Genomic DNA, 25,745 nt, shown 5'->3' on the forward strand with positions numbered 1-25,745 from the left:
CTTGAAGGTATCTCTCAAGGAGCACTGTTTGGGTTTTCCTTTTTAGTTTCCCAAGTGTGTTTGTCCTTGTTCATATAAATTTTACTTAGGTGCCTTTCTTGGTTGTGACATGCTTTGGCATTTTCCGTGCCGATGAAAAGCTATTTATCTAGGGGACATTTTCAGGCTTATATAGAATCCTTTTATTGTGATTGTCATGAATTTAGTCTCAGGTAACTTTTTCCAGCATTCATCCTCTAAATGTTCATTGTGGCTACACACCATTTGGCCACATAGCGCAACACCATCATCTTGTTCTTCGGAGGTGTAGGTGTTACACCGCAGTCAGCTTCTAAAAGAACATTGTGTTGCGGGGCAGAATGGGGGGGAAGGTATTTGGAGTATGGATTGCCAAACTTTTCTTGGCACTCTGCCTAGTTGATGCCTTGGGTGGTGGAGGCCCCTATTTTGACATTGTACAGTATGGCGCTATCTATTTTGGATCCATCATTTCTGGGACGTATGTAAATGACCTAATGTATAATTTGGTGAATCCTGCCATGCCCCTTTAATCTGGGTGTTCACACTGAACTGCCTTCCTACTGTTTATCTAAGACAGGCGCAACTCTTCACTTTTTCAGTGACTATAGTGTTGATCCTTCTCTTCAATCCCATCATTTTGGTTTTGACATATTTACCTTGATGTTGTAGTCATTGCAGAATGCCTAAATCAATTCATCTAGCGTTTACGGGGCTCTTGGTGTTCTTCCCCCAAAAATATATATCTGCAGATTCTAGAGCCCTCAGGCCATAATTCACAATCAGGTCCTGGCGACAGGCCTGGCGCTGGGCAGCATAGGCAGGTGCTATACTTGTAGTTTCAGCTAGGCCACCCTGGCAGAACAACCAGTGGTCACCAAACCACGGTTTTCATCCATTGGCACACATGAGCCGCAGGTGAAGCGTTTTGGTGGCCTGCTGGTGTCAGCATGCACTGTCTCTTTTGGCACTTCCCATTGGAACCCAATTACATTTACGCGCCTTATAGCGGCTTTACACGTCACTGCTGATATTTGCATTTCTAAGTTAACATTAGGAGTTTACATCAGTACTTCATCTCTTATGTATTTCATGAGCAGTGGAATTTGGACCTGGGGACCCCATACTCGAGAACTCTTCTGTCTTGCTGCTTGCATTGAGGCCTTCCTGGCCTGGGACAGCCTTGCATTGCAGTGAACGGCTGGTGCACTGTTTGTAGTTGTCAGCACAACCCTCTGTGATTGAGGGATGAGAGGTGACCTCTGCATCCCACATAAACTGATAGCTCATAAGCACAAAATATAAACAGGGAGGCGTGTGTGCCTGACCCATTTTAAGGAATTGCATCCCATTATGCACATGCACAAATTCTCTGAGATTAGCCCATACGAAAATAATGTTTTTTCTGAACTGCACGCTGTCATATCTAAATGAATTATGGATGCAAAAACACAAAATAGGTCTACGCCTAAAACGTGTATAGCGCAACATAAATGGAGCAAAATTGCAAGTAATCAAGATAACATCTCGATCTTTCTCGCTTAGCAAGAGAAAGTTTGCGGAGAAAATTTGCATCTCCCATTTTAACTTTCATGAGCATTAACTTATTATTGTCTATGGAATTTAAAGTGACGCGTGCCATTGCGTATTGAAACCGCCTACCCAGTTGCTGGCCGTGGAATTCTGCTGTTAACACTGAATGGCGGAGAATGCATTTTTTTGTTCATATTGATAACACTGTGGAGGAAGTAAGGTGCTCAGCTCTGGGGCAGGAATAATTTGTCAAACATTGTTGCGAAAACTGCGGCGACGTACTGGTTTTTGCTGCAAGCCTGCAACTTGTAAACACAGGAAACAAAAAGAGTACTTGATTTTCACCGTTGTTCACCGGGGAACACATTCTATAGGAACCGCAGGCTCTTACTGCAAGGAAAATAACCCTTTTACCTGTTAAATGGGGAAGTGAGCCACCAAGTGGTCAGTCCAGGAATAACCTCTGCTTCTCGTGCATAAGACAATCAATACGAGGCACGTCCAAATCTGAAGCAGACGTACAGCAGGCATATGTTGTGTTAGTGGCATTTTTGTGACGCACATTTACACCCCATATAAGAGCCTGCATATTCTTGTGATGACGTGTTTGAGTTTTTTTGTTCCATGTGTATGTAGTAAGTGTGCGATGGGGCTTGTTACTCTAAGGACAGATGCGTGAGCAACTGCAATCAATGCAGCATGATATGGGTTAGTATGATGGCATTTAAAATATTTTGGATTGTGGGCGTCTGGTGTTTGTGTCAGAGACTTTAGGTTGGTATTATGTACAAGCATTAGCCACATTGCATTGTTGTGGTGATGCATCATTTTCCTTGTCCCATCATGTGTTGCAGGAGTGACATAATACTGTAATGGACAATAAAGTATATCTATGCCTTAACATTACTAATGTAAAATGAAGCACCTAAGTCGTATTATTGAAGGTGCATTCACAGTAGACTAGTAGTTCAAATATATGTGTGTTCTAATGTTTGATTCTAACATGATGATTTGTAGTACTTATGCACAAATATATCCATACATTCTGACTATGGCATCATGATGTAACCATATAATCATACTTCATTTATAATTCTTGTTTTCATTTCTAATAGCAAGATGCAATTATAATTATGTATTTCTAATGTGCATTGAATGTCCTACTAAGTTAGCATAACCAAAGGCCTGACAATTAGGGGGAATATTTACAAGAAAGTGGCGCATCGGTCCCAATGAGCCACTTTTCTTGCATCGCCCCTGCCCCACCTAACGACACCATGGTTACACTGTAGTTCCAATACGGCACCATGGCGGTCGTTAGGACAATAGTATAACAATTTGTAACTGTATTGTGGTGTTTTGCTGCACTAGCACCAAACATTTTGACGCCAGTGCAGCAAATCACAGGGAGGCCCATTGATTAAAATGGGTGTGTCATTTCAACACCTGCTCTGACCAGGCATTAAAAATGATGGAAAAATGGCGCAGTGAATTGTTGCAAACTTCACTGTGCCATTTATTCATGCCTCACTGTGTCGGAAATCTTCCCCCTGCTTACATTATGCTTGACACAGGCATAATGTGGCGCAAGGGCTTACAAAGTGGCGTAATGCAGGCATTGTGCCACTTTGTAAATACAGTGTGGGAGAAAGGCCTCCTTAACGCCGCCTTAGCATAAAAAATTGACACTAGTCTGGTGCAAGGTGGCGCTAGGGGCTTGTAAATATGCCCCTTTGTTTCTTGTGTTCAACCTTAAACCTCGAGTTTTGCTCGCGTTGCAATATCCTTTCTTTGCAGGTGTGCCCATTCGAGTCTAAAGTTAATGAAGGGCTTATTGTGTGTTGAAGAAGTGAGTATGGGAGAAATGTTTTGCAATGGCAAGGAGTGCTGATGAACTGTGAAGAAAAATACTCCTGTTTGTGTAGCAGACACAGAGAAAAATTCAAGGTCGTCATGACGTTAAATTTTTGGGATTTTCAACTGTGCGAGGAAGATGAAAAACTACTGGTGTTGATGACATGAATTTTTAGAAGGTTCTGTAGGACTAGATTCTCCAATGATTAGCCCAGAAGATTGCAACTTATATACTAATCATCAGATTTTGTTTCAAATTCTTTGTATTGCCTCAACTGAAATTCTTGTATATTTTATGTGTATATGATTTAACTTCACTTTATGCCTAACCCCACTTTTGGTGATTTTTTTTCACTTATATAGCATGCTTTTGCGATTCATTTACATCAGTTTGCCCTTTGAACTTTATTCTTCGTCGCTGAGATTTAATATGTGACCAAGTAGGTTACACTGTTAATTGATTTGAAAGGTTGACTAACTCCCCTTTACCACTCAGCAACCCAAAAAAGGTCCACCGGAAGAAGAAAAATAAGATAATGGGCCCAGAGCATCATCAATTGCATTTCTCTAGAACATTCTGCATAGAGGAGCATTGTGAGAGTCTTCATCCTCAATCTTTTTCGAGTTGAGAATGTGTTCTTATTTCTAGCAAATAGTACAACACAACAGTACAAAACAATAAGAAAGCATTGTGTGGATTATAAAGCACATAAAGTTCATAATATTTTTTCTTAATTCTATTGCCAGTCAGGAGCGACAGCATTAACTCAATACTCAAAAAATGTAGTTAAACTGATCTAGCAGGCTTTATTAGTAACAAAAAGAACACGTTTTACAAGCTTCATTGTATTTTGCAATTTTACTAAATGCAAATTGTCCAATCCAATAGAAGCAAACTTCATCTTTGGTAGAACTGAGGTTTCTGTTTCTCAGAGTATGCTCCCTTGTACATGACCACTTTTAGTCAGGGTGAGCTAGATGCTCACTTAGAGAACCTGTGCTCACCCTCTGGTAGCTTGGACCAGAGCAGGTAGGCTTATCTAAAGAGGCAATGTGTAAAGTATTTGTGACACACACACACACACACACACACACACACACACAGTACCACAATAGAAAAACACCACAAAAAGACACCTCACAGGTTTAGAAACATATTGAATATTTATCTGAGTAAAATGAGACAAAAACAACAAAAATCCAATCAGTAGAAATCGAGATGTGAATTTTGGAAAGAATAAACCAAATATAGTGCTTAGAAGGCAAGTGCTCTAAAAAGTTACTTGCAGTCATGCTAGTCTGGGGTAAATCCGAAGATCAGGCCAGCTACACCACTCATCCAGTCCCTGCTTAAGAGCGACATTGAGGAACTATGCAGAGGCAATGCGCTGGTTCTGTTCCGCGCAGTCAGGTTAATGTGTTGGCATCGAGCTGTGCAGCGGGATCCCATGCCTGTATCGAAGTCCATTGAGATGAATACAATGTGTCACCATTGAACCTCGCAGTCGGGTCCCATGTCATTGCCGAATCAGCAATGCATTGGCTTCTGAGGGCCTGCGTCGGTTCCGAGTCCAGCAGCAAAAGTAGAGCTGAAGGCAGTCTTTGATGTCCCTGAGACTGCAGGAGAACAGGGGGCAAGCCAGCAAGCCCTTGGAGTCACTTTGGGTTAGATGAAGGGGTCCAGTCCTTCCTCGGCAGGGCAAAGATCGTTAGGGAGCAGGGGAGCTCATTACAGCAGAGAGCAGTCCTTCTTGGAAAGCAGTCAAGCACTGTGGCACTCCTTGTAGCACAGCAGTCCTTACTCCAGGCAGAGTTCTTCCAAGGTCCAGTAGTGTCTGATTTGGTAGGATCAGAGCCCCAGTACTCATACCCAAAGGTGCCTTTGAAGTTGGGGTGACAAAAGCAGCTCCTTGAAGTGTACAGGTTCCCCTTTCATCCCAGCCCTGGCTCCAGACTATTAGTAGGGGGTAATCAGCCATTTGTGAGGGACAGGCGACACTGCCTATTGAAGTGTGTCAGCTCCCCCTCCCTCTTCTAGCCCAAGAAGAGCTGTCTGAATAAATATGACTGCAGATATGTTCTCTGTCACACCTGCCCTTCCTGAGCTTGTGGCTTTCCAGAGGGAATGCACTAAGTGTAGCTGTCACCTACCCTAAATGTATACTGGAGACAGGCTGCAAGGCACACACAGTAGTAAGAGCAGAGAAATGCCCACTTTCTAAAAGTGGCATTTTGAAAATTGTAATGTTAAAACAGTCTTTACCATAATAGAGGATTTACCATTCCAATGATATGAAACATGATGTAGCTACTCCTTTCTGATTATGAATTGCAACTTAAAAGTATATACATGAATTCCCAAAGCTGGCCTATGAGAGGAGGAGGCCTCACAGTAGTGAAACATGTCATTGGGAGTTTTCCACTACCAGGACATGTAAAACTTAAAAGTACATGTCCTGTATTTTACCTACACAACACCCTGCCCTATCAGCTACCTAGGGCCTACCTTAGGGTGACATATATGTAATAACAGGGGAGTTTAAGACTTGGCAAGGGGTTTTAATTGGCAAGTTGAAGTGGCAGTGAAACTGCACACACAGGCTCTGCAGTGGCAGGCATAAGGCATGTTTAAAGGGCTATTTAACTAAGTGGCACATTCAGGGCTTTAGGCCCATTAGTAGCATTTAATTTACCGGGCCTGGGTATATGGTATACCACTTCACAAGGGACACATGCACTTTAGCACTGGTCAGCAGTGGTAAAATGCTCAGAGTCATATGGCCCAAAAAAATATACAACAAAAAAGGTGAGGCAAACAGGCAAAACGTTTGGGGGAAGACTATCCTGAGGGGTCTCAAAGTCATTTTAATATATAATAAATTTTAAGGTATAGCCTACACACTACTTTATTGATTATGTTTATCTTTATGTTCTTATCACACACATTTTGGTAACCTCACAAAACTAGGATTAAAGGGCGGGTCTGCAGGTTTCAAGATGAAAAAATATATACACTCAAACAATACAGTTGATTTAAATATAGTGAAGCATATACGTTTTTATGATATAAACAATAAATAAATATTTAAAAAATCAACTTAAAAAGGAGAGAGATTGACTATTTGATCGATTCACGATTCCCACTCCAAAGTAAGCAAAACCAGTGAAAACCAGGGTTAGATTTACTATTCCCATTCCAATACAAGCAATGGTATGGAAAGTGTTGGACTTTGTATGGGTTAAAATTTACTATCCTAACTTCCAAATAAGCAACACTAGGAAAAGTGTTGGAATTTGAAGGTATTCAATTTACTATTCCCACTCCCATGAAAGCAAAATCAGGTCACGTGTTGGACCATGGAGAATTTAAAGTAATGACTCCCATTCCAATCTAAGCAATAGTAGGAAAAGTGTTGGCCCTTGAAGGGGGTAGATTTACTATTCTCAGTCTAATCTAAGCAAAAGTAGGAGAAGTGTTGGAGTTTGGAGGTTATAGACTCACTACTCCTACTCCAATCTAAGCAACATTAGTTGAAGTGTTGGACCTTGAAACGGTTAGGTTTACTATTTCTACTCGCACAGAAGCAAAGTCCGGGAAAGTTTTGGAATCTGAAGGTGTTTGATTAACTATTCCCACTTCAATATAAGCAATATCATAGAAAGTGGTGGCCTTTGCAAGGGTAATTTACTATTCGCATTCCAACAATAGCTAAAGCAGGAAAAGTGTGGGTATTCAGAAGGGGGACATTTACTATTCTAATTCGTAATTATTTTTAAAACAACACTTAAATACCTATCCACATACAAATATTCAAACATATTAAAAATAACAAAAGATATCCTCTGTAAATAAGGAAAATTAAATTTAATTGACAAAAAATAATACAAAATAATTTAACAAATGAAAATCAAAACAAATACATTTACAATAAACACAATTCTCTCCATTCTACTAAAAAACACCAACACCCAATTTTTTTTAAAATAAAACATAAAAACATTAAAATAGTAATGAAATAAATACAAAATACATTTTACAAAGTTTATCATTTAATACAATTACATTCCAATTAGCCTTTTATTAAAGTGCAACAAATAATTTTATAAAGCAAATTCATAGTTTTGATAATTCATTACCAATCAAATATTGAATTAACATAAAAAACTGTAAAAACTCAAACATTTTTAATTTAAATAACATCCCACCGTATGCACCTGCAAACCCAACAACACATTACTAAATTATAAATTAGTAATTAACCTGTACACAAATAAAAAATACATACAAAATTACAAAATACACCTAAATAAGTTCAATAACAATTGATAAATCAAACAATTGACATAATTATCAATTAAAAATGTAGGCCTTGATTACGACTTCGGCAGTCTGACCACTGGACCGCAGAGTTGTGGTCGGGAGGACATTGCCAAGGCGGCCTCCTAGCCGCCATATTGCGACATTAAAGTCAGGCTGGCAGTAGTGTCTGTGGTGGTGTCACTGCAGCAGCATGCTTCAGCTCAGAAAGTGAGCCTGAAGCAAACATGCCACCGCAGTGCAGTGCCAGATGCACCTCAGGTGCACTGTTGCCTTGCACAATGTTGTGCATTGCAACAGTGTGCACCGACAGTGCAGGCAAAGGGGGTCACAACAGGTGCCACCAACCACACTGCGCAATGGACAAAATCGTCCTGTGTGGGGCCCCTTCACTGCCTATCTGCCAAGCTTTTCATGGTGGGCCACTGCAATGAAAATCTTGGAGGAAAGACAGGTCATGATCAGCACGGTGGTGCCGGCATCAGCACTGCTGCGAATGACCATGGCTTCCCCAACCGCCGCCACATGATCCAAGACTCTGGCGGTTGTGGAGGTCTTGTGGCGGTTTGACTGCCATCCTCGTAATATGGCTGTTGGACAGCTGAGGATATGGCGGCGAAGAGGAGCCAAAGCCAATGACGCCGCACAGTTTCCACTGGGCTGACAGGCAGAAACCTCAGATTTCTGAGGCTTGCGCCAGTCAACCCAGTGGAAACCCTGTAATAGGGCCGGGGGAGAGACCAGCTCTGTGGTAGTCTCCTCTCCACGGGTCTGACAGGCTGGCAGTCAGCCCATCTACCCCGGCATGAGGCGCTATATATTGGTGCAAGCCCAGCATCAATATGTCATTGCAGCCTAAAAGATATAATGCAAAATGTGGACATATTTTAATTTTTTAAACAACTTTGCTCAATACATTGGTGAATTTCTCAAATGGAGAAACCTAATCCCAGAACGCTAACTAGGAAAATGTTGCCGTTAATGCTTACAGCCTCAAATATTAGTAAGCGCAGATTAATAAATAGTGCTAGAATCATTTGATGACAGATGTCAAAATCAGCACCATGTGAAAGTTTAAAAAGTATATGTATCTGCAAAAAATACTAGTTTTCTTCAGATTTCCGCAAGCAGAAATATATTTCTGGAAAGGCATGACCCATATCTATATTCTCCTGTGTCCTCTGAGAGTGAAGGTATCAGCCATGTGTGAATTTTCAATGGTGTGACCAGGGATCCACACATTAGTCATCATGGAATGTTTTTTGTTGGGAGGAGATTCAAAGGGGATGTCGTCTGCGTTTGGGCTCAGGGTTAACCTGCATTCAGGACACCTAACAACCCTGGATGTTTTTGAAAACTAGGAATCAAAGATGGAATCAAAGATGATGTACTTGCATGAGTCCCAACATGTTTTATTACCCAGAGTGCAGTGTAAATGTCAAAATATCTTCCTTTTTCTGTGATAGAAAACTTCAGAAATTTTGCCTAAATGGCAAAAGTCCTATCATCCAATGTTCTCAGGTTTCTCACAATAATAACAGTACCACAAATTTGGGTGGGCCTATTTCCTGCGACAGGAATATGTAATATTTTGACCATGTGAAGATCGCATTGATACCACATTGACTTTGCACAAACACAATGAGGAAATACTATATGTTTGGACTTTTTCTGTCACAGAAACATTAACATTATTTTAACCAATGTTTTACACTAGCTGGGTACCATCTATGCAAGAACTACCCTGGCTGCCAAGGTTTCAGAAATTTCTAGGGATGGTTTGTGTCCCTAGGTGCCAACCGTCCTCTGGCCCAATTACCATAGCTGCCTACATCCCAAAAAACAACCATATTGCATATATTTTTTTGTATTACTTTCCATACATAGGTGCTTTCTCGAGACTTTTTATGTCGAGCAATAAGCCCATCCTCATTTGTGGAGTCCTGTTTCCAGTTGGAAGGTAGTAGGTGATTTGCAACTATCTACTACATTTCCCCATGATACTGGTTTCCTAGTGTACATCAGTATTCATAAAAATAACTTTTGAAAACACTTCTTCAGAATCACCTAGAACAATGGGTAATCTAGAATTCAGAGTGTTACAAGTGGCCTATTGTTCTCAACTCAGAATCTAAGATATATTTGATAAATACATAGCTATCATTCACCCCAAATTTCTATTAATAAAAGTTTTCATTAGTAAGTGATACATTTGATAGCACAAATGTATTAATTAAAAATTATTAATGAATGTTTATGTATTTAGGATAATGAAAAATGTAGAAAACGACTAACGCAGAAAAATAATGTGCACGTTTGAAAATGTGCACTCGGAGAGCGATCACCAAGATTCACAAATGTACTAATAAAATGAATAGCATATATGAAATATAGAAAAATGTATTGAATTAATGTAGTAGTATCACATATTGAAAGATATAACTTCTGTTTTGCATTATATTGTAGAGCTTAACTTAGCCAAAGTCGTGGCCTAGTTTTGCCAGGACTCGTGCACAAGCTGAATATTAATGTTAAAATGAAATATGCTGACAAATCAGACTAACCATGAACTGCTCATTGTTTGATAAAAAATGTTTAGCTGAAACCTCTGCATGAACTGACAGACAGGAGACGATGGAAACCAGAATGTATCAACTGCTGTGTAAAGCAGTCAGAGCGTACTTTCTGAGGACTCGAACAATAGAGAATGGAGAATGGAGAAAAAGACGCAACATTTTCAATACCTGACGAGTCGGATGATGAGGACATCACAAAGTGAACCAATCAACAATCTGAGAACTGCACAATATTAAAATTTGTAGATTTGGAGTAAATATGCAATTGGACAGAGTCAGAACTGGTGATTAACTGACCAATTAGGAATTGGGGGATAGTCTGGGTGACTTTGATATAACAACGTGACAGATGTTCATTGCAGATGTCCGGAGAGAGACTACGAGATCAAAGAGATTCGAGATTCTGTCATTTGGCTCAAGCTCTTGAGAGCCTGATGTGATGCTGATCGATTGATGACCTGAGGACAAAGACTGACTTGTTGCTGATCCATATCGAGGATAGGTAGATATGACAATGTGACTGAATTAACTTTTGTGCCTTTTCTTTCTAGGTACCAACTGCGCTGTTTAATAGTTTTTCTCATAGCTAGATGTTTTCCAAATTCATGTTCTAAACTGTTTTCGCATGAAGTCCCACATGCTGATGCTAATCTGGGTTAGGTGAGGTTCCTACCATATGACATTGACAAACACAGAGACAAATGATTGACAAACTGATTTGCTGAACTCTGCTACTTATGTCGATTTATTAATTCCTGATTCAATTATTGACTTATGCTACTGCTTTAGAATGTAGTCTGATGCAAGTTTTGATTAGACTATGTTTTTGGCGCCTTCTAATGAATTAATATGGATTTGCTGACGTGAATAAAGTTGAATTAATTTTCATGAATTAGTATTGTAACTAATAGGGAATAAAACTATTAAAACGTATAGTGAGTTGTGGTTATTCATGACCGGATGGTCATGGGGTGTTATTGTTTCTAAATTCATCCATGTTGATGAATAATGTTTATCGAATCGCGTATTAATTATTAGCGTGAATACCATTAGCTTAGCCAGGATACTCCATGCAAATCAAAAGGTTCATCGACCTATACGTGTCCCCTTGTAAGTTTACTTACTAAGGACCAGGTGCGCTAACACATTGTAGGTTCACAGTGAAAAACCATTGTAAACCACAGCTCGATTTCTGGTTCTTAGTATTGTGAGCTTTTAAACAAAGAAGAAATGCTACAGGTGAATGAACTACATACACTCATAACTTTTTGCTCCAGAAAGAAGCCAGACTCTGTTTGGATATTAAAAATCCTAACAGTGTCAGGATCCTTGCTGAGCCAAAGAGGTGTGTGTTGGTGCCATAACAGGGAACCAGATGCTGATAGAATTGTTTATTTGAGCTCCAGAAAAGAGCCAGGTGCTGTTTTGATTTTATTGTCTTAACCTAAGAAGAAATCCAAACTGCATCTGATTCCTTGCTGTGGCACAGACACACTGCTCCTTCCTCTCACTATGCTTCTCTAAATTAGAGAAGTATAGTGAGAGGAAAGAGCGATGTGAAACTATGGGCTGCATTATGAGTTTGGTGGTCCGTCGACAACCATGGTGGCGGTAGCGGTCCGACTGCCATTGGGTTGGTGGTTGGACCACCATATTACAAGTCATGTGGGTATATGGAGCAAAGACCGCTGCGGTCCCACCAGCACCGCCAGGAAGCACAGACCACCATGGTCATGAGGCAGCACAAACTGGCTGGCGGAGCCTGTGTTTCCGCCAGAAACATTACGGGATTGCACACCACTAATGTGAACTTGGTGGTCCAACCACCACATCGCAGCAAGCGGAAACAGGTGTATATAGGGAGACACTCACCTGCAGGCAGCCTTACATGTTCAGTGCCGTCAAGGAGCCCATCACACATGTCCTGCCACTGCTGATGATCCTTGAACGAGACCAAAATCCACATTGCCATGGGCGCAACCGACCGTAAGTACACATACATTCCTGTGTCATCAACCATTACAACAGATCATTATGCCGTTGTCCACATGGTATGGGGCTCGTACTACGGGCACCAAGTACACATGTCATTGTGTACTGAGTCGTAATCATACATAAAGATGGACAAATTTACAGTCACAATCCGCCCCCTTTGGGCAGGTCACTCATACTGCACTGCAACACTACACAAAAATGCACATCTGCTCATCTCAGGCACAGGGACAGTGAAGGGTACACATTATTGTCTCACACAACTCCAACAACACACCAACATCACATCTACAAAAACAACTCACACACTCACATTTCACACATTCCATGGACTTCTGTCACTTTCAACACATATAGGTATGGATGTGGCGTGGAACACAAACAACACTCCCTTTAAACAGCCCTGCAATGGACACACAAATCACACGCATTACAACACAATGGAAGGACAATGGCATGCATAATACACAGAGAGACAAATATACAAATATCACTAGGCAAACAATACCTGCATGATTGGGATGGGGACATCAGGAGCACTCAGGAAAGGAGGCTGTACTGGGACACATATCACTTTGCACATGCCCCTAAAACAATGTTTGCACAAGAAATGGCCCTACATGTATCCAGGGACAACATATATTAGACCCAAATGACATGCCTATCTGCACAATGTGGAAGTGCAAGTCAACAAACCACATACAACTCCAAATGCATGGGGCATACATTGACAGGAACTAGCTGCAAGGTACACACAGCTAAATAGACACATGCACAGTCAATTGCAAACAATGGTAGCGCAACTGAACACACTCCATGTTTGCACAAACAAAACTCAAGCTGACATACATTAGATGAATACGTGATCCTGACAGAACCCTGCTCTCTTTTTTTTATATCACAATGAGCAAATGTTATCTTAACTATTTGACAGCAAGAATTTCACTATTGAAAAATTGAAGAAAGATAAATGAATGTTAAAAAAGTACACTTATTAATTAACTTCAAATATTACAAATCTTGAAAGTCTGTGCTTATACAATACTACTTTTCTTCCCATATTATTATACCCATTATTATATTCATTGCACATTTATTCCCTTACTATGTATTTAGATATCTATTTATTTATTACTGTAGTGCTACTGTACTAGAGAAAAAATAAATAAAAATGAATACAATTAAATCTATAAATACAATTTAAAATATAAATTAAATTAAAAAAATAAAATTATATATATATATATATATATATATATATATATATGAAATAATAAATAAATAAAAATAATCAAATTTGTACTCTCTTGTAAGCTTTACTCAGTCTCCCCATCACCCTATGTCTCTATCAATCTATCCTCCATCCCCACTGACTCATCCTAAACCCATTCTACTACTTTCATCTCCATAATAACCATTCCTAAACTCTTCCTTCCTCTACCCCATCTAGCGCACCCCAAACCTCAGTCTACTACCAAACCTTCCAAACAACCCTAGTAAATTCTCCCTCATTTATCTCATCTTTGAAACATCCAAAACCCCTCCTGCTACGACGATCTCCCTAAGCCCTTTCCACAGACTCTTCCCTCCTCCATCTCTCCTTTACTCATCCCAAGCCACATCCTCTTACTATAAACTTCCAATTAACACTTCTCGATTCTTCCCTCCTCTATCCCTCCATTAGTCTAGTCAATCCAACATATCCCCTGCTCAAATTAACTCATAATAATACTAATACTGTACTCATATTTCACTACTAATCCACTACTAATTCCTCTTAGGTTCTGGAGTATCTTTCTACTCACGAAAAGCACTTTGATGCCTCGTCAGGGGTAATAAGCGCTATATAAATAAAAATACAATTACAATTACAATATTGGACAACACAAGATGAAATTCTTATCATACCTAACAGTACATAATGCCATGACACCACCATTGCGGTTACACCCACATATCAATGCAGTCAACAAATACCCTTGTCTTTGGGAACAACAACACTGCCCACAAAGTAATATAGTGCAAACAACAGCAAAAGGAATAGCAAGCAGGCTGAAACACACACAACGGTAGGCAGACAACACAAGTCACTCAGGAACGACATAACGGTAGAAAAGGATTTGCAGGACAAAGGTGTACCCAATAAAACAGCAACTGCTTGGGTTTATATGTCCTAATGAATTAGAACAAATACCATTGGATGTTTTTGTCCATAATAGCACAGTATTGTGCCAAAATCTGACTCCTAACTACCTCCATAGGAAGGAGCATCAAGTGGGGAGGCAGGCACCTAAGGGATCATCATTGGGGGTAGAGGGTCAGATTTGGGAGGGGGGTTGGTCTTGGGTTTGAGAAAGGTGGTCTGATTTTTGGGAGGGGTGGGCTTCTTTTTGGGGGGGAGGGATGGGTGCTCACGGGGGGTGGGGAGGTCTTGGAGGTGGAAGAGAGGGGCTGGGAGGTGGGTTGGGGCCTCATGGGTTTTGAATGGGGGTAAAGGGAACAGGGAAAAGGGCAAGGGAAAAAAAAAAAAGGAAATTCTTAGGGACACGTGGACAGTCACAATAAGTGGGTCGGGATTAGGAGGTCGAGGGAGTGGTTGTCTGCTGTGTAGGTGTAGATGTTGAGGGTGTGTGCTTCTGGGAGGTATGCTTGTGTTTGGTGGGTGTCTTGGGCGGGTGAGTAAGTGCATTTGTGTGTCTTGGGTGGATGGTGTTTGTATGCGGGCAGGTGTATTTTGTTGTGTTTGTGTTGTGTGCTGCTCTTGTGTGTTGATGTGGATGCATGCAGATCTGTCTGTGTGCTTTGGGTAGGTAGGGGAAGGGGGGATTTGGATGGGGAAAAGGGAGGTGGGGCAGGGACTGAAGGTGGAGGTGACTGGCTGCCATCAGTGTGGAGTCCACAGCCTGAAAATATCTCTTTAGGCCAGAACTGGACCATGAATGCCTTGGTCTGTTGTAGATGAGTTGTCAGCCCCTGGATGGCACTCACAATGGCTGTCAGTCCTACAGAGATACTTTCTCAGGCGGTCAATGGCTTCCTCACTGAGGACAGCAGGGGAAACAGGGGCTGGTGTAAAGGTGCCTGCAGCAAAGAAGATGCCCACCATCTTGGGTGAGCGGGCATATCCAAATGGATGGAGAGCAACAGGGAGGGGAGTGATAGAACGGGGTAGCAGACAAAGATGGTACAGGGGGATGTCCCAATGGGTCTACTACCACTGGAAAGTGTCCACTGGAGGAAGAATCTGATTATGAAGAAGATGATTCAGTCTCCCCAGAGGTACTCCCCTCACCCTCCAGGCCACTGGGTCCCTCTGTGTTGGTGGTGTCTTGACCTGAGGTCCTGTGACCAGATGCTTCCCTACTCAGCTGTGCCTCATCTCCTTCGCTTGCTGGTGCTGATGCTGCAAATACAAAGAGAAATAGGGTCATCACATGTCCATGATCACACTTGAATAACAGTTCTTATCAGAAAACATTACCAGGATATCAAGAAGGCCCCAGAAACAAACTCCACCTAAGTGGCCCATACATGACCCATACCATATGCATGCATGCCACCTGAACTATCAACAGTTGCCCTCAGGAAAATCAGGATCTCAGACAACTAGAATTGCATGACTGAAGTTGTGCTATCAAAATAACCATTCATCAAGTAGGAGACACCATCACGTTCAAACCTTTGTCCCACGGAAGAGAACCCAGTTACCTATTGGCATACAATAGTAGGCCAATAGCAAATGCATTTCCACAGATCCCAAACAAGGGCATGCACACATTCATCTGTCACATACATAATGACCCTGCAGTGAGAAATGAATATACAACATTTTGCCATGTTGATGACAAAAGTACAATAGCCTGGAGAAGGTGACATTGAAATACCCATGTCACACTGGAAACATATCAACAATGCACACTTCACCAGGTGATATTTGTCACAACAGGGTCATGGAGGTAGTATAAATGTTGCTCAGATGGACCACACATGTGGCATGGAAATGGACACTGTAGACACCATGTGCAATATGTCAGAGAGAGATGTCCCCAAAATCCAAAGCACAATGAATCAGCAAGCCCGAGGGTAAACTTCACTAGTGTCTGGCACCCCTTATAATGACACATTCTGAGTGCATCAGTAAATGCCATTAGTCCCTGGGATGCTGGAGAGGCCCTGCAATATGCAAGCACTTGTTGAAGGCACTCAAAATATTGCCTAATTGGAAGCTACATCATTGTCTCCATTATGGTCATGCAGACCCAGATGTCTGTCTGTGGATGAATGCTTATGCCCAAACATGTGATTTCAACATAACTGCAAGTCACTCCATGATACTGACCAACAGTCAGGGCCAAACTTTAACCATTACACACATGCAGTGCACTTTTCCACATGATGCCACATCAAGGGCAGAGATATTCACATTGTGACTCTAAACTCTAGGCCACCCTGTTATGGTCTTCATTTCCACTGCAGTTGTACATACCAAATGTCATGCTTTGATGGGAAAGGGTGTGTGTCAGCCAATAAACATTGGTTATACACTTTTGTTTGTGACACAACATGACATTTTTCCTCCATTGTAAATGTACTATTCCACAGTTTGCCATGCACAGATGTGTGAAGGAATATAAATATCATCCAATCAGCATAGGTAGACCATGCCTGAAACACAGCTTACAAATGTTTTTCAAAAGAGAAAGGGACACATGCTGACATGTAGGCACAAGGAATGTTGGCAACAGCAATGGGACATAAATCATGTCAATGGGACATTCCCCACTAACCAAGGGAAAGTATTGAACTAAAGCTGCATACAAAGAACAATGTAAGCTCTGTCACATGTATGTTGAACATTTTCACATTACAGACTACAGTGAGGTGCCAGCACTTGTCATATGCTGAAGGCAATTGGCCTCTGGGTGGCAGATGCCTATATACAGATTTACCCTGACACATGGCTGAGGACAGTGATCCATCACCTACTTACCTTTGACATGTAACATTTGGGAGTAGTGGTCTGTTGCATAGAAATTACACACATTACAACAACAAACAGTGCTTGTATGATCAATGTACCCAGCCATATGTCGACCCTGAAGAGCAAGTGGACTGTGGGGTCTACTGAGTTGTGTCCTAGGTCCCTGGGCCAATATGCAAGGCACATCAGTATGCACCACATGACATGTCTACACAATCACTCATCTACTGTGTGACACATGGCTCATCCCTTTTTGTCAGGGGGAGCATTCAGAACCTAACTCATTCACTTGGCAAAGTGACAGGCAGTAATATGCCCTGTACTCACCCTCTTGTGGCTACTGTGCTGCCCTCAAACACCATCAAGCTCCAGATAGGCTGCTGCCAAAATGCGGGCCATTGGGGTGGTCATGATCCGACGGGCTCCCCGCCCACGTTGGGAGGACATCCCCAGCTCGGCCTCTGTAATCTTCCAGGCCCAGCGTCTCAGGTCCTCCCACTTTTTCCTGCAATGGGCACTCTGCCGGCTGTGGACCCTCCAGGTCTGCACCTTCTTGACAATGGCTCTCCATAATCCCTTCTTTTGATGGGTGTTGACCTGCATGAATGCAAAACACAAATCAAGGGATCATGGTCACAAGTTTCATCATAAATGGTTGAGTTACAGATATGTCTGTAATATCAAGCTAGAAGTTTCCTAATTGCCAATAATCCCCAAGTATGACACATACACGCCAATAAGGACAGGGACATGACTACAGACATATATTTCTCCATATGCAGAATAACACACTGCCCTGCTCAGGTCCTACAATGACTAAGCAAGCTTATTGACATCATGTAGTCCATGCTCTAGCAACCTGAGTGTGATGTAAGCCACTATAAAGCACATCACACTTATGTGGCTTCTGAAAGGCAAACTCCTTAGGCATGAATGGCCCAACAGATTCACACTCTGTGAGAATGACTCTCTGTCTACAGTTTCTACAGGCATCTGCCAGATTACAAACTCAAACATTACACATGGATGACAACGAAGGGACTGGCATGGTGGGTACAGAAAGTGTCTTCCCTGTCCCTGTGTTGACACGTCCCATAACAAGTGCAGACTTGTGCTATTTCAGGGGGTGGTGTTCTGTGGTATGTACCTGTACTACAGAACACTCCTTTAGATAGATGTGTCCATCCTACAGAGAGGGCATCCAACAAACAATGGCATGCATTGTACAGCTTCTGCTATGTGACCAAGCTACTGAGTCACATATCATGGCCTCCCTGGAATAAACACGTGGTCTGCACTGTGGGACTGTAAGTCATGCAATAATCTTGTACAGGACAAGTATGACCTGTGTGAAGGTTACAACAGGGCTGTAGTAGTAAGGGACCTGTCATGAGGCAAAGAAACACATTGATAATGATGCCAAGTGCACATATGGCTTAGATCAATAATTTACCCCTGTACCAATTCCTAACCTAATCAAAAGAATGAGGCATTCTATGCAGGATTTGCCACCAGAGCCTCATATTGTCCACATGACATGATCTGCTGGGGTACGTGGAGTGGGCACAGTGCCACAGTTGCACAGCCCAATGATCCTACCAAAGTCTAGACTAGGACCCACACTGGGAGATACATTTGACAGTCCCTGGTCTCTGCAGGATGAACATACAGAGCCTACATGACACTCCAATCCCATCACTTCCATTCATGACAGTACATCATGGAGCCAACAGCAAATTGGCATGTGGTGTGTGTGTCAAACTGAAGGGCAGAGTGAGTCATGATATGCTATTCCAAACAACAGTTTAGCAAGCAGATGTGTTAAGAAATCTCTGTGGCACCATATACATTTTCTACATTACTCACAACTGACTAATACAACATGCATATCCAGCTCATGCTGTCATACACATACATGTTTTCTGACATTTACAACAATCATGATTAAGGATATGTCAGTGGGTGGCAGTAATGTCTCCTCACATAGCTATATACGTCCAACACAAGGAGGATCTAGGAACCCAAGAAACCCACACAACACAATGTGAATAAACTTTACATATGGCAATCGCCACCAATACCTGCACATTGCCCCTCCCATTTATGCCACACATGCTGCAACAACAGACACATGAGTAGTCAACCTGGCACACATGGCCACACTCTAGCCTGTGAGGAAGGAAAGGATGTTTAAGTGAGGAGGAAACTGTGCACATGAGGTACTTACCTGCTCCTGTGGTGCACCCCAGAGCTGTTCATACAGGGGTAGGACCTCATCCACTAGCCTCTCCAGCTCCTCTGGAGAGACGGCAGGGCCCCTATCACCTGCTGGATGTGGCATGATTGCTCCTAGAGGCGTTAAACAGCAGCTCAGGTAGATGAGGTCTTGTTGACAGCAGTGTTAGGAGTCAAGAGTGTGATTCTGCCTAACATGGTGGTCACATCTGCCACATATGCGGTTGCGACCGCTGGAGGATACAGCCATTGGCCTGCGACCGCTACAGGTAGCGTTAGCCTATGGCTGTGTCTACCATGGTTGTGACCGCCTACAGCCATAATGACTTCAGCCAGCGGTCGCGGGCGGTTCCTAATGTTCAGTGGAGTAGGTCAGGCAGGTGCCATTTTGGCTGCCTGGATTGCTGTACTTGACTATTTGCACTGTGTCACACCCTTAAAACTTGTGATTTAAGTTCACATACATCCTTATATTGTATTGTCAAGTAGGTCCTTCTCCTCAAACAACATTTTAGCATGTTGCAGGGCACAGATGGCATCTAACAACAGTGCATGGTACACCCCTACCAATGGTCTTTTTTGCACTTGGGGAAGACAGTTACATTTCGGAGGGGCAATAGTGTCGCAAAAAGTCCTAGTTCAGTCAAATAGCATATAGTGGACACGTGTGTGAAAACATGTGGGTCACATGTGACTTTTGTGTAGTTACCAGCTGGGATATGTACTGGGTGCCCTGTCTATGCAGTCTGAAATGCTATAATCACATGATAAACTTGGCATGCATCATGTATGTTCCTGTGGACACACTGACTAATGTTACAAATCATGTCTTGTTGCACATAGGTACCCAGGTAGAGGGAGGAGGGGTCAACCCCCTGTCTACCATCCACTGCCAGACCTGCAGAACATGGAGCATTGCAACATCATAATGTATTACCGCCTTTATAGGCAAACAATAGTGGACTTGTGTTGTCAGTTGGTGCCAGATCTGATGCCAGCTATTAGTTATCCAACCAGCATACCACACATTGTACAAGTAATGCCAATGTTGCATTTCCTGGCCACAGTGTCCTTCTAACATACAGTGGCCCTGTCAGCTGGTATGTCCCAGCCTATGTTATGTCTGGTGTTGAGGAGGGATGGCATCTCTGCAATGTGGAAATACCTTGACACCTATATCCATTTTTTTCCAACATGAGGATTTAGCCAACGTGAAGGCTGACTTTTAGGTTTTTGGCTGCCTACCACATGTGGTGGGAGAAACTGATGGCACACATGTTGGCTTGGTGCCACTGCATGCCAATGAACAAGTCTATTGGAACAGGAAGCACTTCCATTCCATCAATGTGCAAGTCTTTTTGGTGGATCTCTACATTTCACAGGTCTGTGCCCATTATCCAGGTTTAGTCCAGGATTCTTTCATTATGCAGAACAGCAGAATAACCCAGCTGATGTCACACCTGTGACTGGAGAGGGCCTGGCTGGTTGGTAAGTCACATCCTTACTGGTTCTGTGCATGCAATGTCAGCTACTGTAATCATGAAGTGTGGGACTCACTGATGCAAATGTGTCCCGTTCCTTGGCAGGAGACTCTGCATATCCCAATCGACCTTGGTTGCTGACACCACTGAGGAATCCAACTATGCCAGGGGAAGTCCACTTCAAAGGGGTCAATGGAAGAACAATGTGGGTTGTGGATTGGGCTTTTGGGCTTCTGAACGCCAGATTTTCGTGCCTTGATTGGACAGGTGGAGCCCTCCGCTACTCGCCCTGGAAAGTGTGTCAGATCACTGTGACATGCTGCATGCTCCACAACCTTGCCCTGTGTAGGGGCATCCCATACATCCAAAAGGATGGGAGCCTGAAGTCCTACCAGGTGAGACTCCTGAAATGCCAAGTGAGGATGACAGTGGTGGAGAGGAAGGGGTTAACTTGTGGGAAGATATCATCAACAGCTTTTTTTCATGAGTGTAAGTATGCCTTTTGATGAAATGACTGTGACTGTACAATGGAATGTAGTTGTGAGAATGTGTGGAGTTTGTTTCATACACAACTGCTAAGGAGCTGACACTCTGCAATGACCAGCCAAAGGCAGTTTGATCAATTTAAGTTTGACACATCCCCACCTCGAGGATGTTGCTTTGTTAGTTTCCCTGCAATGTAAGTGGTTTTCAAGTTGCTTGAAATGTGATTTGTGTCATGGTTATGATTCCAAGCACATACTCCTTATTTTGTCTTTGTACAGGTACCTCCACCATGACATCCTCATGTGGGTATTTCAGAGTTGTGAAATTGGCAGGTTTGTGATGCTGTTAGGCAGACAAAGTAGACATGTGTTGTTCTAGGTAATGTAGGTCATAGAGTGTAGGGTTGGAGATCTGTGCCAAAACACCTTGCACAGTGCCTTGGTGGAAGGTCAGAAGTGCCCATTGGACTTGTTGTATGTGCTGTGGATGAGCAACTTGCTTCATGTGTGTCATCATATCGGAATGGCACATGTTGTCATAGATTGCAAACAGATCCTTTTACCTGTACATTGGCTAAACACTTTTTGCATGGCTGATATGTGACTGTTGATGTGTTTCAACACTGCAGGCCACAGTGCCTGTGACACAGCACTGACATATGTGCGTGTCATACCACCAGATGAATGGTAACTGGATCATGATGGGCCTGTGATCAAGGATTGTTGCACTGCCATCTGTCTGTATCTTGGATTAAATAGTGTTAGAAAACTTTGGTGTGGTATGTGATAAGGCTCAAGCTGGTGACATCATCCACTTCCATGTTTGCCTATTCTACAGGTCAATGTCTGGAAAACCCTTTTCCTCCATGGTCTGGGGGGATGTTCCTTGTGAGTATGAGTTACAAAATCTTGTTTGCAGAAGTCTAGACATATAGACAGTCTATGTGCTTTACTCTGGAATTAAATTTATTAGTGTGACCAGACACTTGTGTTAATGTGTTGGTGTGTAATGATTATGGTCCTGAGGCAGACATTGTGTGCCTGTGACATATCCCTCTTTGCACAAGTAGCTTGTGTCCTCATCATATGGTCCACATTGTTTTATATCACTACATAGCAATTAGTAGAAATGAAACAAGTAGACAACAAGTTTGTGATAGGTGAATTTATTACAATGCTGGTGTAAAACATAAATTGTGGACAGACAGGATCTTAAACGTAAAGTGAAGGGGTCAGTCATGGTGGATGAAATCAACTGAGTAGATGCCACACTACAGGGAGCCCAAACTCCAGAGTACTCCTCCTATTGGAACAGGTAGGTGGTTCAGGAATGTGAATGTGTGGCACACAAAGGAGGTCCATTAGGAAGAGGTCACTTTCTGGCAGTGGGGGGTGTCTAGCCATCTGCATTTTCTGGATTCTTTGCTGGATGTCGCCCTTTCGGGAGGGGGGTACAACTGCTGCTAGAGAGGCAGGGGTGTCTTGGTCTGGTGGTTCCTCTGGCAAAGCCTACCTTCCAGTGTCTGGCACCAATGTCAATGGGCCTGGTGTTGCTGTGCCAAAAGAAGGGGTAGAGTGATGTTTAATAGCCCTGCCCAGGGTGTGTTGTTGTCCCTAAACACCCCTGTTATGTTGGTGTTATGGGCCTCGCATTGCTCCTGCATGTCCCGATGAATGTCCCTCTGTAGCTGCTTGATTTCCCGGAGTTCATTCAGTACTTCGCCCATCACACCTTGGGACTCTTGATAGACCCCCAAGACGTGGCTGATGTGGGTCCTGCCTGACGGCAGTCCCAGTGGCCTCACCCCGCTGGCCCACAGCATCCCTCCTACATATATAACCGCCATCGACCTGTGCCCTTGCAACAGGTTGCCCTCTCCTACTTGTTCCTGGACCCTCATTGTCTGAAGTGTTGCACCGCATCCAGACTAGGGGGCACAAGATTGTCTACACTGTGCTTGTTACACAGATGCTAAGGCAACCTGGCTGGGAGGTGTTGATGTGGGCACAGTGAGACTCACTGTAGCCATCCGACTAGGCTGCCGAAATGGACCAGGAGTGTCCTTCATGTCCAGTAGTCCAGGAGTGAGGGCTTCATCCAGGTGGTTTTGGCAGTCTCTCCTGTGGCCTCTGTATGCCCAGTGGCAGGTCGACCTGTTGATGTGAAATGTACAATGTTACTGGTTGTATTGTGACATCTCCCTGCAACAGTTTAGTGTTACAGTAAGCAGAGACCTTGTTCAAAGTTAAGTTGCCGTTGATCCAATTGTGCCAAGTGACCACAGTATTGGGTGTTTTGACTTAACATGTGGGAAGTTTGCCAATTCATTTTGAACCAAGCAGCTGATGTAATGTGCAGATCAGTTTCACTTTGGAGAATGGCCTAGAAATGCCATCTTGCCACAAGTGCAGGCAAAACGGTGGCTGTGCAGGATATGGCCTTGGACATTTTGTGGGCTAGTTGATTGAGATGCAGGCAGAGGCAGGAGATTGTTGTATATGTGAGTGGAGTGATCATGTGATGAGTGCAGTGTGAATGTGTCTAGTGCCAATACCATTCAGGTGATGCATCTTGCGGCCATGGGGCTTATTTTTTGGCACACTGGGTAAGGTGTCCTTCCTGTCCTCACTAGTTTCATCTTGGGCTAGCATGTCACAAGGGAGCTAGGTATGCTAACATCTCTGAGTTGAGCATGTTTATCTTGGTCACTCCCACGTGGGAAAACTCAGTTTGAGATTTGATAACACGGGTCTTTGGACAAGTGATTTGGTGTTTGGAGTAAAAGTTCCCAGGCTCCCACACGATACACCCAAACACTTGAAATATGTTATCCTCCCAGGTGAGTGAATTTCAAATGGGATTTAACAAACAGGGGTACCTTGGCAAGTGACCACTGGGCTTGTGTTTGTAGTTTCTAAAACAGTGCCTCCTGGCCTCCCTATTCATGTCACTTCCTCTACTTCCCCCACTTGACAAATGTTGTTCTCCCAGGTGGGAACACTGCATTTGTGGGTTACCTAATAAGGTTATTTGGAGGAGAGAACACTGGTCTGATGGTTGGAGTTATAGAAACACAGCCTATTGTGAGCCCTAGTCAGCCCAGTCCCTGTTATTCACACACTAAACAAATGTTACCCTCCCAGGTGAGTAAACTTCATTGTGGAGTTTACAAACAGGTGTATTAGGGCAGGAGTGCACTGGTCTGGTGGTTGGAGTGACAGAAACGTGGCCTATTGTGAGCCTTAGTCAGCTCAGTGCTTCTACTACACACCCTCTACCAATGGTATCCTCCCAGCTAAGTAGACTTCAATTGAGAGTTGACAAACAGGGGTATTTTGGCAAGTGACTATTGAGCTTGTGGTTGTAGGCACATAAAAAGTGCCTCCTGGCCTTGGCAGTCATGTCAATCCCTCCATTTTCCGACTCTTGACATATGATATCCTCCCAGGTGAGTGTAGAGCATTGGAGTGATTACAGACAGGTTTATTTTGCCTGTGAAGCCTGTGCTGTTGTTTGGAGTCACAGACCCAAGGCCTTCTGGTAGTTGCAGACATGCCATTCTCTGTGCTACACACACTGTACAAATGCCATCCACCAGGTAAGTCTACTTCAATTGATCTTTGTTAATACAGATGTCTATTATCAGGATGCCATTGTAGTAGTGCTTGTAGTTACAGCAACTGTGGCTCTTTGGAGTTGTAGTCATGTAAGTCCATGCACTACACACACTGTACAGATGTCATCTCCCCAGGTGAGTACACTTCAATTGTGATTTGCTAAAAGGTAGTCTCTGGACAGGTGGACACTGGGCTGGTGAGTGCAGTGACAGTAAATGAGGCAAAAGGTCTTCTGTTCATGCATGAGAAGGCATTTTGGTGACCTTTTTAGTGTTGTGATTTACCACACTTGCCCACCCCAGGTATTCCTGTCAAGCTTTCAGAATGCAGGATGGCAAGCAAGAACCTTCTCTTCCCAGGGTATTAGTGGCATGGGCCAGAGGGACGGCCACCACCAGTCATCTTGGCCTGCAGGAGGTGTCTGGAGACTAGGGAACAGACCTTCCCCTAGGGCCGTTCCACCTCTTCCCGATGTCCTCTTTTGTGTGCAGGGTGGTGCCTACAGCATTGACTCTGGCAACTATGCCGTCCCACATTTCCATTTGCCTATTGAGAGGAGTATGCTGGACTTGTGCTCCAAACAATTGAGGCCCTATTCTTATGATTTCATCTACCATGACTCTTAACTCTGAATCTGTGAAATGGGGATTTTGG

The sequence above is a fragment of the Pleurodeles waltl genome, chromosome 12 (assembly GCF_031143425.1).
Source record: "Pleurodeles waltl isolate 20211129_DDA chromosome 12, aPleWal1.hap1.20221129, whole genome shotgun sequence".
Taxonomy (NCBI): domain Eukaryota; kingdom Metazoa; phylum Chordata; class Amphibia; order Caudata; family Salamandridae; genus Pleurodeles; species Pleurodeles waltl.